The sequence below is a fragment of the Euleptes europaea genome, chromosome 13 (genome assembly GCF_029931775.1).
Source record: "Euleptes europaea isolate rEulEur1 chromosome 13, rEulEur1.hap1, whole genome shotgun sequence".
In the NCBI taxonomy this organism is placed as follows: Eukaryota; Metazoa; Chordata; class Lepidosauria; order Squamata; family Sphaerodactylidae; genus Euleptes; species Euleptes europaea.
Window position 1 is genome coordinate 30952035 of NC_079324.1, and position 16486 is coordinate 30968520.

The following is a 16486-nucleotide window of genomic DNA, read 5'->3' on the forward strand; positions in this document are numbered from 1 at the left end:
AGGAGGACAACATGCTTTGTCAGTTTTGCATTTCCCATAACCAAAACCAAAACGCTTATTGCACTCTCATGTCACAAACAGCACCCCTGGAATTGTCTAGTTTAGGGGTGTTCCAAGCCACTACAGTCATTTAGTTGAATGTTTAGTACGTGCATGCCATTGTACGTATTGACTATCCCTTGATGATTGGATGTGGCTGTGATTGGGCATATCATGCTGGGATCCAGTGTCAAAACACGGTAATCAAGACATTTGTGCCTTCCACATGGTCTTCCTGTGACATATATTACAGGATCTGCATGCAGAGACAGCCACACAGTGACGGTGGCTCATGCTTTGCATGGAAAACGCCTTGGGGGTTCAATCCCTGGCATCTCTAGTTAAAAGGCTCTTGGGGAAACCTTTCTCCACGGAGACCTTGGAGAGTTGCTGCCTAAACAGACAGCACTGGGCAGGATGAAACAGTGGTTTCACTCAGTACAAGGCAGTGTGATATAAGTCACTTTGAATGAACTGCCAAAATGGGCTAGGAAAAATGTAAATAAATACATATGGACAGCTATATACTGCCAAGGTAGTGTAAAAACCAACCCTAAGAGCAGGTGCACAGATTTTGCATTGAAATTTTAAACAATTAAGAAAAGTACCTGAATTCTCAATACCGGAATAAAATACTAATCACTGTTAATTGTGTTATGTCTGAGGATTCCCAAAACAAGTGGGAAAGAGATGCATTTAAAAAAACAACATTACATTTATTTCATACTTTATTTTAATTTCAAAAATGTATTGTTTTAACCTAAACCAGGCTCATGTGGACAGTTTTTAAATTTAAAAAAGTATAAACTAGGTTGCATGTGAATAATAAGATATTTCTCCAGAGTCTTACTATGGGTCTAATTACAGCAATGCATTAAAGGGTCAATGTTTACAAAAAAATCTTTTGTTTGTACCATGACTTCACAGATAGTCCCCCTATGGCTGAAAAGGATAAGATCATCTGTGATGTTGATAAAGCGGCGCTCTTGGAGAGGAACAGGGGGCCATCAATCAAGCGTCTCTTTCGTTGGCTTCTTCTATTGACGTCCCAATATTACAACAGCAAATCATAATCCTAGCAAAGTAAATAGACTCTGGGGAAAAGGAGTCATAAATTGGGACTGCCTTGATCAAATGAACTCTATCATGAAGTTCTCTTTTAAGTGCTGAATGCCATTCACTTTCCAGAAAGGTGTGGGGGGGTTCAAATATGAAAGAAGTGGGTGGGCTAAATTAAAATGAGGCCAATGAAAAGCAGAGGGCCAAATGGATTCAAGAATTGGCTGGATCAGTAGCAGTAATTAGAATTGTTATATCCTGTGAGTTATTGCTGTATGTTTTATCTGCTCAGTTTCCTTTCTTGGTTTATTATTGATTCAGTTTATTTATTTTTTGTCTTGATTTTAAAATATATTAGTATTTCTAGCTGTCATCAGTTCTTGCCATCTGCTACCTGAAAACCTAGTAGAGAATCTGCTGCGTGAAGCAAAACCCTGCAGGCTTTCTCTCCTCTTCCACTAATAATATTATTTGTTTATGATTTATGTTATTCATAGTCCACTTTTCTCACAGGGACTCAAGGCGTATTACACAGTTTATGACAAGTACAGTCAACAGGATGGGACACCCAGCAAACAAAGCAATAAAGTTTGGTTTGCAGAAATCTGAAAACAAACAAATCTGAAAATGGAGTTGAAACCAAGCTTGACACATTAAACAATGCAGAAATTACATAGTAGGCTCATATTTACAGCAACACTACATACTAAACACAATAATATAGTCCACACTCTATACCTTTAACCAAAGCATCTTTCTGAAACATTTCATTACAGTACAGCCTTAATTACCCCTGTAAAAATGCCCTCCTGAATAATTGTGGCTTGCATAGTCTGTGGAAAACCAGAACGGGAGGCTTCCTGATCTCATCAGGCAGACCCTTGCATAAGGTGGGGGCCAAAGCAGAGAAGGCACGGGTTGATTTGGCTGATTTGCAGGGCGGTACCTGGAAGACCTTGGTCTGATGAGAGAAGTTTTGGCAGCAGAGCATAGGGGCAGAAGTGGTCCTGCAGATATGAAGGGGCCGAGGCCATAAAGGGCTTTGTATGTGATAGCCAGTATCTTCAATTCAGCCTGGTAACTGATGGGCATCTAATGGAGTGACTGCAGAATGGGAGTAACATGCATGCTCTGCCTAACTCCTGATAATAACCAGGCTGTGGTGCTCTGCACCAACTGGAATCTCTGGCCATTTATGCAGGGTCGATTTTGATGCTCGCTCAAAGCTGCTTTTTTAAATCCGCCCTTTAAAATGACTATTCATGGTCCTGATGCAAGAGGAGAAAGTCAAAAAAACTCCACCCCCACACACCTGTTCCTTCATTCCTTCGTTTGCATAGCCATTAGCAATGGTCGTTTGCATAGCTAAGCCACAGCTGTGATTTTTTTTTTTTTATAAATTTTATTGGGTTTTATGATAGAAATTTTCCATTGCATTAAACAACATCTATAACAATATCGAATTTCAATTCTAACCTAAAGTTGTTATAATTCCATATCATATAATTAAAAAGAGAAAAGAAAAAAGAAAAAAAAGAAATGGAAAATTTTTTGACTTCCCCATCACCTCTATCTGCCTCTTAATAAAAAGTTCCTCCCGTCATAGGTAATCTAATCTTGATAAAATATCAATACCATATACAAAAAACCATAATCTGTTAGTAAATATAATTATGCTTATTCAATATAAAAAAAATCAAAAATAATCATCTGGATCAGATTAGAAAATATTCTTCCATTCTTCCCAATTTTAACTCATATTCACAATAATGCATCCACGCCCCCCATTCCCCCAAAAACCGAACGTCATTTTCTTCATTTATAATAGCTGTGAGTTTTGCCATTTCTGCCACTTCAAACATTTTAACAATCCAGTCTTTTTTCTCTGGAGTTTCTAGCCCTTTCCATTTCGCTGCATAAAGCAGCCTCGCAGCTGTTGTGGCATATATCAAAAAGGTTCTTTGTGTTGCTAAGTCGTCTGGAATCATACTCAATAACATCATTTCTGGTGTTTTGGATATATTCTTTTGTAGTATTAATCTCAGTTCGTTATAAATCATGTCCCAGAAGTCTTTGGCTTTGTCACAGGTCCACCACATGTGATAAAAGGAACCAATTTCTTTGTTACATTTCCAACAAGTAGGGGACATCGTTTTATAAATCTTTGCAATTTTCTTGGGTGTTAGATACCATCTATACATCATTTTATAGATGTTTTCTCGCACTGACTGTGCTTTTATTCCTTTTAAATCTTTAGACCATAATCTTTCCCATTTATTTAAAACAATATCATGTCCCACATTTTGAGCCCAATCGATCATAGTTGGTTTAATCGTGTCCTGCTCACAGTATATTGTTAAAAGGAGATTATACATTTTAGAAATCAGCTTTGTATTATTGTCTAGTAGAATCCTTTGAAAAGGAGATTTTTCTTTAGAGAAACCTTTTTTTGCATCTTGTACAAAAACTGATTTGATTTGGTAATATTGAAGCCATTGTAAATCATCCTTAAGCAGTTGAAAGTCTTTTAGTGAGCATTTCTTTCCTTCCCAATTAATTAGATCTTGATAAGTAATAAATTTGTCTGGTCTAAGTGGGCGCAAAGTTAGCATTTCTTGGGGCGATATCCACATCGGTGTTTCTGGTTCCAAAATGTGTTTATATCTCATCCAAATACGAAGTAGAGAGGACCTGATTATATGATTACGGAATGTTGCTTGTAACTTAATTTTATCATACCACAAATAGCCATGCCATCCACTTAAGTTATTATAACCTTCCAAGTCTAGCAAACGTACATTTGACAAATCCATCCAGTCTTTTAGCCATACTAAAGCTACCGCTTCAGCATAGAGTTGAAAGTTAGGCAGTGCTAAACCTCCTCTAGTTTTTAGATCCACCAAGTATTTATAAGCAGTCCTTGGTTTTTTTCCTTGCCAGATGAAGTTTGAAATGTCTTTCCTCCAAGTTTCAAAATATTTTGTTTGTGATATTATTGGTAAATTTTGGAATAATAAGAGCATCCTCGGTAAGACATTCATTTGGATCGTTGAGATACGTCCCATTAATGACAATTTTTTGTTTGACCATATAATCATATCAGTTTTAATCTTACCCCATAACTTGAGGTAATTGTTGGTTAACAGATCTTTATTCTTTGCAGTGATCCAAATTCCCAGGTATTTAACTTTGTTAGCTTTCTCCCAGCCAGTATATGATATAAATTCCTGTTGTTGTATTTCCGATAAATTTTTAAATATTATCTTTGTTTTTTCTTGATTCACTTTAAAGCCTGATACTTTTCCAAAATCATCCAAAGTCTCCTGAAGTATGTTCATTGACTGTGTTGGGTTTTCCAAAATTAGCAGTAGGTCATCCGCGAATGCTCTCAACTTAAATTCATGTTTTTTAATTCTTAACCCGCGGATGTCCTCCATACTTCTTAGTTTCACACATAGCGGTTCCAACACCAACAAAAATAAAAGTGGAGACAAGGGACATCCCTGTCTAGTCCCTTTCGTGATTTGGCAATTATCTGACATTGATTCATTAACCAAAATTTTAGCTTGTTGGGAGGTATAAATAGCCGATATACCTTTCTGAAAACGATCTCCAAAATTCAATTTATCCAAAATCCGTTTCATGAAGTTCCAAGAGACCATATCAAAGGCTTTTTCTGCATCCAAAAATACAAAAGCCGCAGTTTGTTGAATATTATGGTCATAATATTCCAGTGAATCTAGTAAAATTCTTACATTGTCTTTTATTTGCCTTCCTGGTATAAAACCTGCTTGGTCCTCATGTATAAGATCCTTAATAAATTGCTTTATCCTACATGCCAAAACCGAAGCAAAAATTTTGTAATCCACATTTAAGAGCGATATAGGTCTGTAATTAGATGTTTTTTCTGGATCTCTTCCTTCTTTGGGTATCAGTGATATAAATGCGTGTGACCAAGTCTCCGGGGATGTTCCCTCGTCCAAAATTGCATTGTAAAGTGAACCAAAAAATCCAACTAAATTATCACTAAATGTTCTATAAAATAGTGCAGTAATTCCATCTGGTCCAGGTGTTTTATCCGTTTTTTGTCTCAGTATTGCTTCTTGTATTTCTTCCCTTGTTACTGGAGCTTCAATACATTCTCTCTGGGTCATTGACAAAGCTTTCATCTGTATTGAGTTTAGAAATTTATCTATTTTCTGTTTTGGAATATTTTCTTTCTGATATAACTTAGAGTAAAATGAAACAAATTCTTTCTGAATTTCTGAAGTTGAATAAACTGGTCCTTTAGCAGTTTGGATTTTTGTTATAATCTTCTTTTGAAATGAGTCCTTCAGTTGTGTTGCTAAAAATTTTCCTGGTTTATTTGCATATTCAAAATACTTTTGTTTAGCAAGTTTCAGATTTTTATTCATTTCCTCCATTATTACCAAATTTAATTGGTGTTTAAATGCAGAAATCTGTATTTGAATTTCTCTTCTCTCCTCTTCCTGTGTTACCATTACCAATTTCTGCTCCAAATTTTGTAAATTCCAAAGTATGTTAAAAATATTGTCGAAGGCTTTCACGGTCAGAGTTCATTGGTTCTTGTAGGTTATCCGGGCTGTGTAACCGTGGTCTTGGAATTTTCTTTCCTGACGTTTCGCCAGCAACTGTGGCAGGCATCTTCAGAGTAGTAACACTGAAGGACAGTGTCTCTCAGTGTCAAGGGTGTAGGAAGAGTAATATATAGTCAGAAAGGGTTGGGTTTGAGCTGAGTATTGTCCTGCAAAAGTATTGTCCTGTAAGTATCAAGATAATGTGCTAATGAGGGTATGGTATGTTAATATGGAACCATTGTATCCTGAAGTGATCTGTTAATGTGTGTAATCCAAAGCTAATCTGTATGGCTATTGTTGAATGTTGTCTTTGTCTGAGGTTTTTCAGGGCAGGAAGCCAAGCCTTATTCATTCTTAAACTCTCCTCTTTTCTGTTAAAGTTGTGCTGATGTTTATGAATTTCAATGGCTTCTCTGTGCAATCTGACAAAATAGTTGGTAGAATTGTTTAAACCCACCAAGAAAATACAACAAATGCTACGATCAGCAAAAGACAAAAGAGATCCCCTCACCTCTGCAGGAGTATATCGTATACCTTGCAGCTGTGGAGAAGTTTACATCGGGACCACAAAACGCAGCATACAAACAAGGATAAAAGAACATGAAAGATACTGCAGACTTGGCCAACCTGAGAAATCAGCAGTGGCTGAACATGGACTGACACAAACAGGACACAGGGTCTTATTCCAAGACACTGAAAGACTGGACAATTCTACCAACTATTTTGTCAGATTGCACAGAGAAGCCATTGAAATTCATAAACATCAGCACAACTTTAACAGAAAAGAGGAGAGTTTAAGAATGAATAAGGCTTGGCTTCCTGCCCTGAAAAACCTCCAGACAAAGACAACATTCAACAATAGCCATACAGATTAGCTTTGGATTACACACATTAACAGATCACTTCAGGATACAATGGTTCCATATTAACATACCATACCCTCATTAGCACATTATCTTGATACTTACAGGACAATACTTTTGCAGGACAATACTCAGCTCAAACCCAACCCTTTCTGACTATATATTACTCTTCCTACACCCTTGACACTGAGAGACACTGTCCTTCAGTGTTACTACTCTGAAGATGCCTGCCACAGTTGCTGGCGAAACGTCAGGAAAGAAAATTCCAAGACCACGGTTACACAGCCCGGATAACCTACAAGATCCAAAGTATGTTGTTTGTAAATTGCAATTGAGTCTTCTTCCAAGCCGAGTGTTTCTGTATCATAAAACCTCTCAGAACAGCTTTGAATGCGTCCCAAACTGTATTTAAAGAAGTTTCCCCATTAAGGTTAATTTCAAAAAAGTCTTTCATTAAAACCTGTAATTCCTTTTGTATCTTGTTGTCTTTTAAAAGTTTATCGTTCATTCGCCATCTAAATGCTTGTTTATTGTTCCAATCAAAGGTAACAGGATTGTGATCAGAAAAAGTTCTAGGTAGAATATGAATTTTACGTAGTTGCGTGAAAATTGATTTACTGGCCCATATCATATCGATTCTGGAGTGTGAATCGTGTCTTGCTGAATAAAAGGTGTATTCTTTAGCTGTTGTATTCATTGTTCTCCAAATGTCTTGTAATTCTAATTCTGAAGCCATGGCAAAGAAAGTTTTAGGCAAGCATCCATCATTGATATCTTTTGCTTTTGATTTTTTGTCCAGAGATGGGAGAATAATTCCATTGAAGTCGCCCATCAATAAAATTTGGTCTTGTGCGTACTGGGTTATCAGGTCATGTAATTTTTCATAGAAGGATTTTTTCCCTTCATTGGGTGCATAGATTCCAACCACTATTGTCCTTTGTCCCAATATTTTAGTTCTGATAATTACAATTCTTCCTTCATTGTCTTTATATACTAGTTCTGGACAGAGACTGGGGTGGGCATAGATTACCACTCCCTTTGTTTTAGTTTTAGCAGAAGCAATAAATGCTTGTCCAAGCACCTGTTTCTCCAAGTATTTTTTATGCTTTGAAGCTATATGGGTTTCTTGTAGGCAAATTAGGGAGTATTTATATTTCTGTAGATATTTGAAAATTCTGGCCCTTTTAGTTTTCTCATTCAGTCCATTTACATTCCAAGAAATTGCTTTTGCCATAATGTAGTATTTTTTAGCAAAATAAAAAGTCTATAGTTTAGTACCACCTTCTGCACCCTGTACCTCTTCTTCTTCCTCTTCTTCTTCCTCCTTCTCTCCAGGTAATTCTTTAAGGTCCATTTTATATTTTCTCAAAAATTTCCCCACATCTGCTTGGGATAGAATTGTCGTTTTCACTTCCTTATAGGTGAAAGCCAAACCTTGTGGCATAATCCAACGATATTTGATGCCATTAGCTTTCAGTATAGTCACAAAGTCTTTGTAGTTATTCCTCTGTGAAAGTAGATGCCTTGGAATATCCTTCAGTAGTATAAGAGAGGAGTCTCCTGCTGACACTGGATTTTCATAATGAATCTTCATAATCTTGTCTTTAACTCTGGTGTCATAGAACACTATCATCAAATCTCTTGGCTTAGATCTTCTCATTCTAGCAGGTAATGGTATCCTGTATATTCTATTAATGGCTTGTTTTAATTCTTGTTCATCTATCTGAAATAAGTAGGCCAAATTTGGTATTGCAGATTCTTTATTATCTCCCATCATATCTGGAAAATTGCGTATACGAAGGTTGGTCTCTTTCACTCTCATCTCCATCATTGCCATTTGATTTTTTGCCGCCATCTGATCCGCTTGTATTGTTTCAATCTGTTTTTCTTGGCTTGTTAATTTTTTCTTTGTGTCCTTGTGCTCATCCATCACTTTCTTAATTGATACATCCATCGCTTGCATATCTGTCTTCATAACAATCATTTGAGTTTTTACTTCTTTCAAGTCTCCAGTGACCACATCCAACTTCTGATTAATAGCTTGGGATGCTTGACCAAGATTTGTCATCATAGAAGTCAACTGTGCCATCTGTGTAGACATCTGTTCAAACTGTTTATTTGTTGCCTCAGTTTGTTTAGTTAGCATATCCTGTAACTTTTTTTCCATGGTCGAGGTTTGTAAAGAGTCCCTTAGTTTAGTATAGGCAGGGCTATGTAGTGAGCCAGAGCGGGGTCGAGACATTTACATTCAAAAAAAGCTGGTAAAATACATGTCCACCGACAGGGCCTTTAAGGTGCTGGTTAAAAGATGATAGTTCAAAGATCAGCCTAATAATTTTTTCGGGTTGAAAAGAGTCGAAATTGGCTTTAAAATTGCATTTTAAAGTTTTGAAATACCAGTGAGTTTTTTCGGTCGCTCTAGATCGGATTAATCAGGAAGTAAACAGGAAGTTACTAGTGCTGCAGACCTTCTATCGCCTCTTCTCGATGGTTATTTCTTCAGGAATGATTTGAAAGTAACTCGAGTGCGACGGATATTCAGTCCCGCGGCTACTTCCTGTTGTTTTAGTTCCAATGATAGAGAGGGTGTTATAGAGAGTCTTCCGTTCCAGGCACTCCCTTACTGCAAACGTGGCAGGAATTCGCCGGAAAATCAGGAAGAGAAATCACCCTCCCCTTCCTTCGGACCTTCTCATTGGTGATGATTCTTGTCAGTCTAAAAGGTATCCTTCCGACTCTTTGTTATGGTTTAGGCTGATCGATCCGATAAGGCTCCTGTCGCTAATCCCGATGACTAACTCAAATCAAACTTTTTTCAGTTCGGATTATGGAGGGGTGGGGGTCCCAGAAATATTCTTATCAGCCTCCCGTCTGTTCAAATTTCTAGTAAGTAGACGAAGAGTTCTTTTGTACTCACTTGGGTGTCAAGAGGTGAGGTTCTTTTCTTTATGTAGTCCTTATGTTGGTATTAAGGCGGTGGAGGGTAGAGCTTGCTGCCAAAGTTGCGTTTTGGCGATGTCCTTCCCTAGTGCCCTCGCAGGACCGGCGTCTAGGACTCCGAGGGGCTTAAAAAAGCCCCCTCAGAGTACCTAGGAGGTCAAACCGCGTTTGCGGGCTGCAGGGAGTTCCTGCTTTCCAACCCACTTGCAAGGGTCGGATTGGGGTATCTATGTACCCCAAAAATAACGCAGACTTGGATTTCTCCCAGGACAACCTGGGGAAATGGAGTGCTCTCTCCAGCGGCACCACCGGAAGTCACAGCTGTGATTTTTCATGCTTGCTTCAGTAAATGCTTCGATGCGGGGGCGGAGCAAATACAAAAGGTCACGTTAAAGGGGCTCTTAAGAAATGCGAAGCAGGTATGTGCCTGATTTGCAGTGACGGCTGAAATGACAGTTCAGCATGAAGAAATCAAAAAAAATATGTGGGGCACTTCAGCCTGGAATACACTGCTAATTACCAAGCATAAATGGCCTCTGTGTTAACTCTGAGGGGAGACCCCTGTGTAGATGCATTACAGTAGTCTAGTCTCAGTGTTACAGTGGTGTGAATCCAGGTGGATACTTCTATAATTATAATAATTAATACTTATGTAATTGTGCAAATAGTAAAATCTGGGTTTAATTTATCGATAAAATGTTATCTGTTTGTTCACTAAAGCTTTGACCCAGCACGCAGCTGCTAAAAAAAATGGACCATTTACTGGGCAAAAACACTGAGTAGTTAACTGTACGATTCTCATCATAAACCACAGCACAAGCCCCACACCAACTCTTCTTCCTCTTCTATGCTGATTTTCTCTACCTTTTAAGGATAATCTCCTTCCCTTCTTCTCCCCACAACAGATACCTTGTGAGGTAGGTGGGGCTGAGAGAGTTCAGAGAGAACTGTGACTAGCCCTGTGAAGACACTAGTAAAATTTTCAGCAATTTCTGTGGACCACCACTGCACCCCAGTTTACATCCTTTCACTGACCTAGGGTTCTGGTTCTGGTCATGTTCTCAAACTATTTATAATGGTCCTCCCAGCTGCACAGGTACCAAAAATGCAGCACACGGTATTGTGCTGAAAAAGTAACTTTGACAGGCCTAATTTACCGAGACTGATTTCTGTGACAGCGTAAACAAATCATTCTTGTCAAATCCTATATTGAAAATGGAGCAAATTGATTGCAGAGTCAAGTGCGCTAGTAATTTCTGGGAGAATTTTGATGTTATGTGTAAAACTCCCTTGTGACAGAGGAAGAACCACCACCCTTTCCCCTTCAATACTAGCTGTGCTACTTGAAGGAGATGCTGTTTCAAGGGCTTGTTTTTTTCCCCTAGCAGCAGCACTTTTCCTGCGCAGCCCTATAACTGCATGTTCAGGGAAGTAACATGAGAATTCTCCAGAGATCTTTTGTACAAATACACAGCGGAGATCAACAAGAAACCCTGAGAGTGAACAAAACATTCTGTATGTGTTTTCTAACTCCTCTCGCAACCGAACATGGTAGAGGATGAAAGAATAGCATGTGGATTTCAGGTGGGAATCGTTTCTGAGTTAAGGAAGATTTGCAGAAGCCCAGGCTTTCAAAAAAGAAAAAGAAAAGGTGCATGTAGTTAAAGGAACAAAGGTACAACCAGATCACACACTCTGCGCTGCAATCTTGCATACATATTGGCTCCTTAAATACCACTAAAAGCAATGACTCTTACCCAGGTCCAGCAGCAAGTAACTGGTCACACAGAATAACTGGCTGTCCCTGGATCAGGTTATCAAGAGGTACGACCTACCAGGTTCAGGTTATCAAGAGGTATGTCCTACCAGGTTCAGGTTATCAAGAGGTACGTCCTACCAGGTTCAGGTCATCAAGAGGTACGTCTGTCCAAGTTCAGGTTATCAAGAGATACGTCCAACCAGGTTCAGGTTATCAAGAGGTATGTCCTACCAGGTTCAGGTTATCAAGTTTAATAGGCCCTGGATGTTGTAATGCAGATCAGGATGTGCATCCAGATCTGAATCTGCACTGCTGCATGTACAGAAGGCAGTCTCTCCATTGCATCATCCATGCAACGAGTGTGAATATTAAGGGCACAGAAACCGACACTTTCTTCACTTCTTCATTTGTGCACTGCCTTTCGTTTGGTGCCTCATCTGAGCTCAGTGCCACAACACATTACTGAAACGGAGTGCATTGTATTATTTGTAAATAAGGGATGTGTGTAAGAAAGAGTTAGTGCATGCATATATATATGTATGTGGCTATTTAAAGTATTAATGCCTCTGAGGTGCATTTGAGTTACTTGGTCTTAAAAATGTTTATCAACATTTAATGTATTCAATTGAATAGAATGCTCTGTTGGCTCAAATCATATGAAAAACAACTTCATTCAATAGTTCCCCATTCACTGCACTTCCATCATGTTTTTTGGCAGTAATGTCCACAAATAACATCCAATAGGTCAACCAGGTCTCCCAGCATAATGGAGACCTATAGCTGGAGACCTCCCGGCATTGAACATTTGTTCCCTGCCACCATTCAACAGGGCAGTGAGATAAAAATTGGAGCCAATTAGGTGTCAGTGTTTCATAGGGTGCGTCATTAGGGTTGTCAACCTCCAGGAAGTAACTTGAGATTTCCTGCTATTCCAACTGATCTCCAGCCGATAAAGAACAGTTCACCTGGAGAAAATGGCCACTTTGGCAATTGGACTCTATGACAGTGAAGTCCTTCCCCTCCCCAAACCCTGCCCTCCTCAGGCTCTGCCCCAAAAACCTCCCACCGGTGGTGAAAAGGGACCTGGCAACCCTATTCACCATAGAGTTTTGAGTGAATCCTAGAGTGTCGCCCCAATGCACTGACATTCTTCCAGCTCTGCACTTGAAACGCTATTGTGCATCAGTGACGAATTGCTTGTGCTGCCTCCTAAATTCTCCTGCCAGGTTGCCAATGTCAATTGGCATCAATAACACCCAATAATATGCCATACAGTGAAATGTTTAGGCAGTTTTTAGTTCATTGTGTATTATATTGCATTATCCTGTTTTTATTGTGTTTTCTAATTTTTGGAATCCTGTTCTATTGCATTATCCACTGTATACAATATAGTGTTTTTATTGCATTGTTTCTTTGATTCCATAATAACTGTCAATTCTCAGTAAGAAAGGCAGACTATAAGTGAAACGAATAAATAAACATTATGTAGGGAGGCATGACACAGTAATTATCATGTGGCCAACATACAGAATCAAATACAGGTGAAGAAGACAGCAGCAGGTATCCAGCCACACAGTTCTGAAAGGTTTTGGAAGAAGGGGCAATAATTACATCCAGTTTTCCCAGCCACTACAGACCCCCACTTTGCCTCCACGCCAGGAATGGAAGTGCAGTGAACTGAGTGGGAGGGGGAGGCAGGAAAGTCCTGCTCAGCAGAGTTCACGGACAAACCCCCCCATCACTGAGAATAGCTGCAGTACAACTCAAAACAGAACAGGAAAAACAAAATGAGTTTTTATGCTTACCAAAAAATAGCTGGGAAAGCAGCTATTTTTAATTGTAAGAGAGAATGAAATAGGAAACACCAGACTAATTATGCCTAGCCCTAGCCAGTGCATAGAGACAAGAAAAGGCTTAAAGGTGGGAAAATATAGGATAAGGCATTAAAGAGATTATAATGCAATTGGGAACTGCTATATCCTGAGAATAAAGGCCTATGTTCTTCACTGCAAGCCAAAAAAGGAATTTACAAAGAGAGATGAACAGTCATGGAACTTGGATCCTGTCTAGCTATCTCTTCTGAAAGTATAGAAAGTTGAATTGAGCGAACGGAAGCAATTCCCTGGGCCCTCCACATCAGTTTTATTGGCCTTTCTCTTGCTTTCTTTCAGAGTTTTATAAAGGGCACAACACATGCAGAAGACAAATTAGATGAAGGCGTGCTGTATGAAACAATGAAACTGAATTAAAGTAAGAAGGCAAAGTGTCCAGTACTGGACTGAAAAAAACTACAACACTCAAGCTTTAGTGGCTGAGAATGGCTTTGTTCTCTTCGTGATTTTTTATTAGATTTAATAATACCTTCTTTTTCCTTCAATTAATTTACTTTGGTTTAAATCCCAAATGACACCCCCACCCCACACACTCTCTTCCCCAATCTCTGGTACATTTCCCATGTACAAGAAGAAAATGCTTTCTGCTCCCGCCTTCCCAGGGAAAAAAACAACCCTTCCCATTTTGCTAATATTCACCTTTTGTTTTAATCTTGCTGAAATTTCTAAGGTCAACATGAAATAAGGAAACAGAGCATTAAATTTCTAAAATCAATAGCATGTACATAAATTGACATTCATTACTCTGCAGCAATTTCCAGTTTCTCCTTGATTGATTAAAGCCAGGGGTTGGAAATAAGTGCTTTTCCCCTGCCTGGAGAAATTCCCAATTGTCCATGCTGTGAACCTTCCATTATGAGACATGAGACAGCGGTAGCAGTCCATGGTTCATTTCACACCGCCACAAAATAGACTTGTCATTCCACAATCGAAAGTAAGAAACCTGATGGAAGAGCAATGTGTCAAAAACTTGTCAAAAGAGGCTTGTGCTCAGTGACAATAGAGAAGAAGGAAGCCATGCCTTGAGCTTTATGCCAGCCCGCTTTCGCACGCAGGCGATAATGCAGAAAAATTATCCTACAATTTGTTATTTACTGCTCAAATGTGCTATTGAACAACTACTCACATTTTTCATCCTAATTAATCCTGATCCCACATTAATTTATCGAAGATAAACATTTGCAATACAAATGAAATGAGCCAATTTAGAAAAGCCAAAGGAGCAAAAAAAAAAAAAAAAAAAACTTGACAAAAGAACTGCTTAAATTAAGAAAAAAAGAAAAAAAGATATTTTTTTCTAGGCCATAAAAAACAAGACTGAATAAATAAGAGGGTACGAGAAGTCCCATTAAAGAAAAGTGCTGAATGCTAAACTAAGCTCCCACCTTTCAAAGGAAGGTGCCAATTCACTCAGTCATCTTGGGCTCCATTTTGGATGTTATACTTTTGCTGGTTAAAATTGCCAGGAGCATATGGGGTGCCCCTTTGCACAAATGGTTGGCACTTCCATCTGTGTATCATGAGGACGGCCACTGTATGTGGTAACACGCATTGCAGAACTTTGGGTTTATTTCTCCATCTTGTGCCTAGCCTGTGCTTACCAAGAGATCAACCAACCCAGTTTGGGAAGATAGCATGGGCACTGATAGTTAATGGATCAAACGAATCTGTCCCAAAATTCTAGTTAAAAGCATTAAAAGCAATTTTATGGCCAGTTCATGACATCTTTTTTTTGGTTTTGCCAACTGCCTAATGCCATGAAGATTGACATTTGCCATGATTATGTGCCTACTGTACAGTGGATTACTTGTGTATTTAACTGCTTGTGTGAATGGTCAATTCTTGTTATGGAAGCATTGTAATGCTTGGGGAGGGGAGAGAAGTACACAATGAAACATCTAGCTTCCATTAGAATGACTTTTCTTTTTCACAGTGAACTCTGCGTACCAGTAGACTATTAGCAGTTGTGTGCTAAGCAGGGTCAGCCCTGGTTAGTATTTGGATGGGAGACCACTCAGGAATACTAGGGTTGCTGTGCAGAGGAAGGTACTGGCAAACCACCTCTGTTAGTCTCTTGCCATGAAAACCCCAAAAAGGGGTCGCCATAAGTCGGCTGCGACTTGACGCCACTTTACACACACACAGGAACAAGCCAAAAAACAGCATCTAAAAGTGTCAAGCCTCTCTAGGAATTGCTGGGAACTCTCCGGGAAAACCACAGAGTGGATTGACTCAATAAAGGAAGTCATGGCCCTCAGTTTGCAAGACCTGAGCAAGGTTGTTAACGATAGGCTATTTTGGAGGTCATTAATTCATAGAGTCACCATAAGTCAGAAGTGACTTGATGGCACTTAACATACACAGAGAGAGGACTGATGTCACTTCTGGATTTTCCCCAGAAGTAATGCCACACTGTTGCCCTCCCAGACTTCAGCTGGTTGCCATGCCAGGCCTGGAAACCCTTATCGACAACTGGATAGAAAGGCTTGCTACATTCTGACATTACTATAGTTTCCTCTCCTCTACCTTTCCCTCCATTCTCCTTCCCTTGTGTGTCTTATAGGGGTGCCATTGGTTAGCTATTGGCAGGCAACCCCTCACCAAAATACCCTGTTCTCAAATAAGTGGCAGAAGAAAATGGGGAGAAGACATTATTGACATGTCAATGTCACTACCAGCTAAAACCCAGAAGGGACATCACTGATGCTCCATCATTTTGCTGATCTCTATGGTTTTTATCATAGAGATTGGTGAAATCCTAGAGTGTTGGTGACATCACTTCCAGGTTTTAGCTGGAAGTGATGCTGACCTGTCAATGACATCCTCCTTATCATGCCCTGCCCCCTCAAGTCTCCCAGAGGTTCCAGGCATGTGCCTAGCAACCTTAGTGTCTTGTCATTTTAGATGTAAACCTGAGGGCAAGGACTCATGTCTCATGACTGATGTGAGCTGTTTTGGGAGAAAAGAGTTGTCTAAAAGTGGGATACAACAAACAAACACACATGGGAAGGAAGGAATGTAGACTGTAGTTCATTTCTATTTCATTTACTTGTAGCTTCCAGAGCCACCAGTACATGTGAACGCTGGATTAGATCCAGCTGAAGATTTCTGCTGATGGATGGGTGCGTGATTTTCACTGATTTCCTTTTTTATGCTGTTCCTGAGAATCTCCTGTCACCCAGGAGTAGCATTTTGGGTTGCAGGGGGAGGGTGGAGGTGAGAAAGTTGCACTCAACTGATGAAAATTCTTTTGTCAGTGGATATTTTCAGGGGGATTCAAGCCATTATGTCCAACTGTTATACAATCATTCTACTTAATCATAACAGGGTTTATAG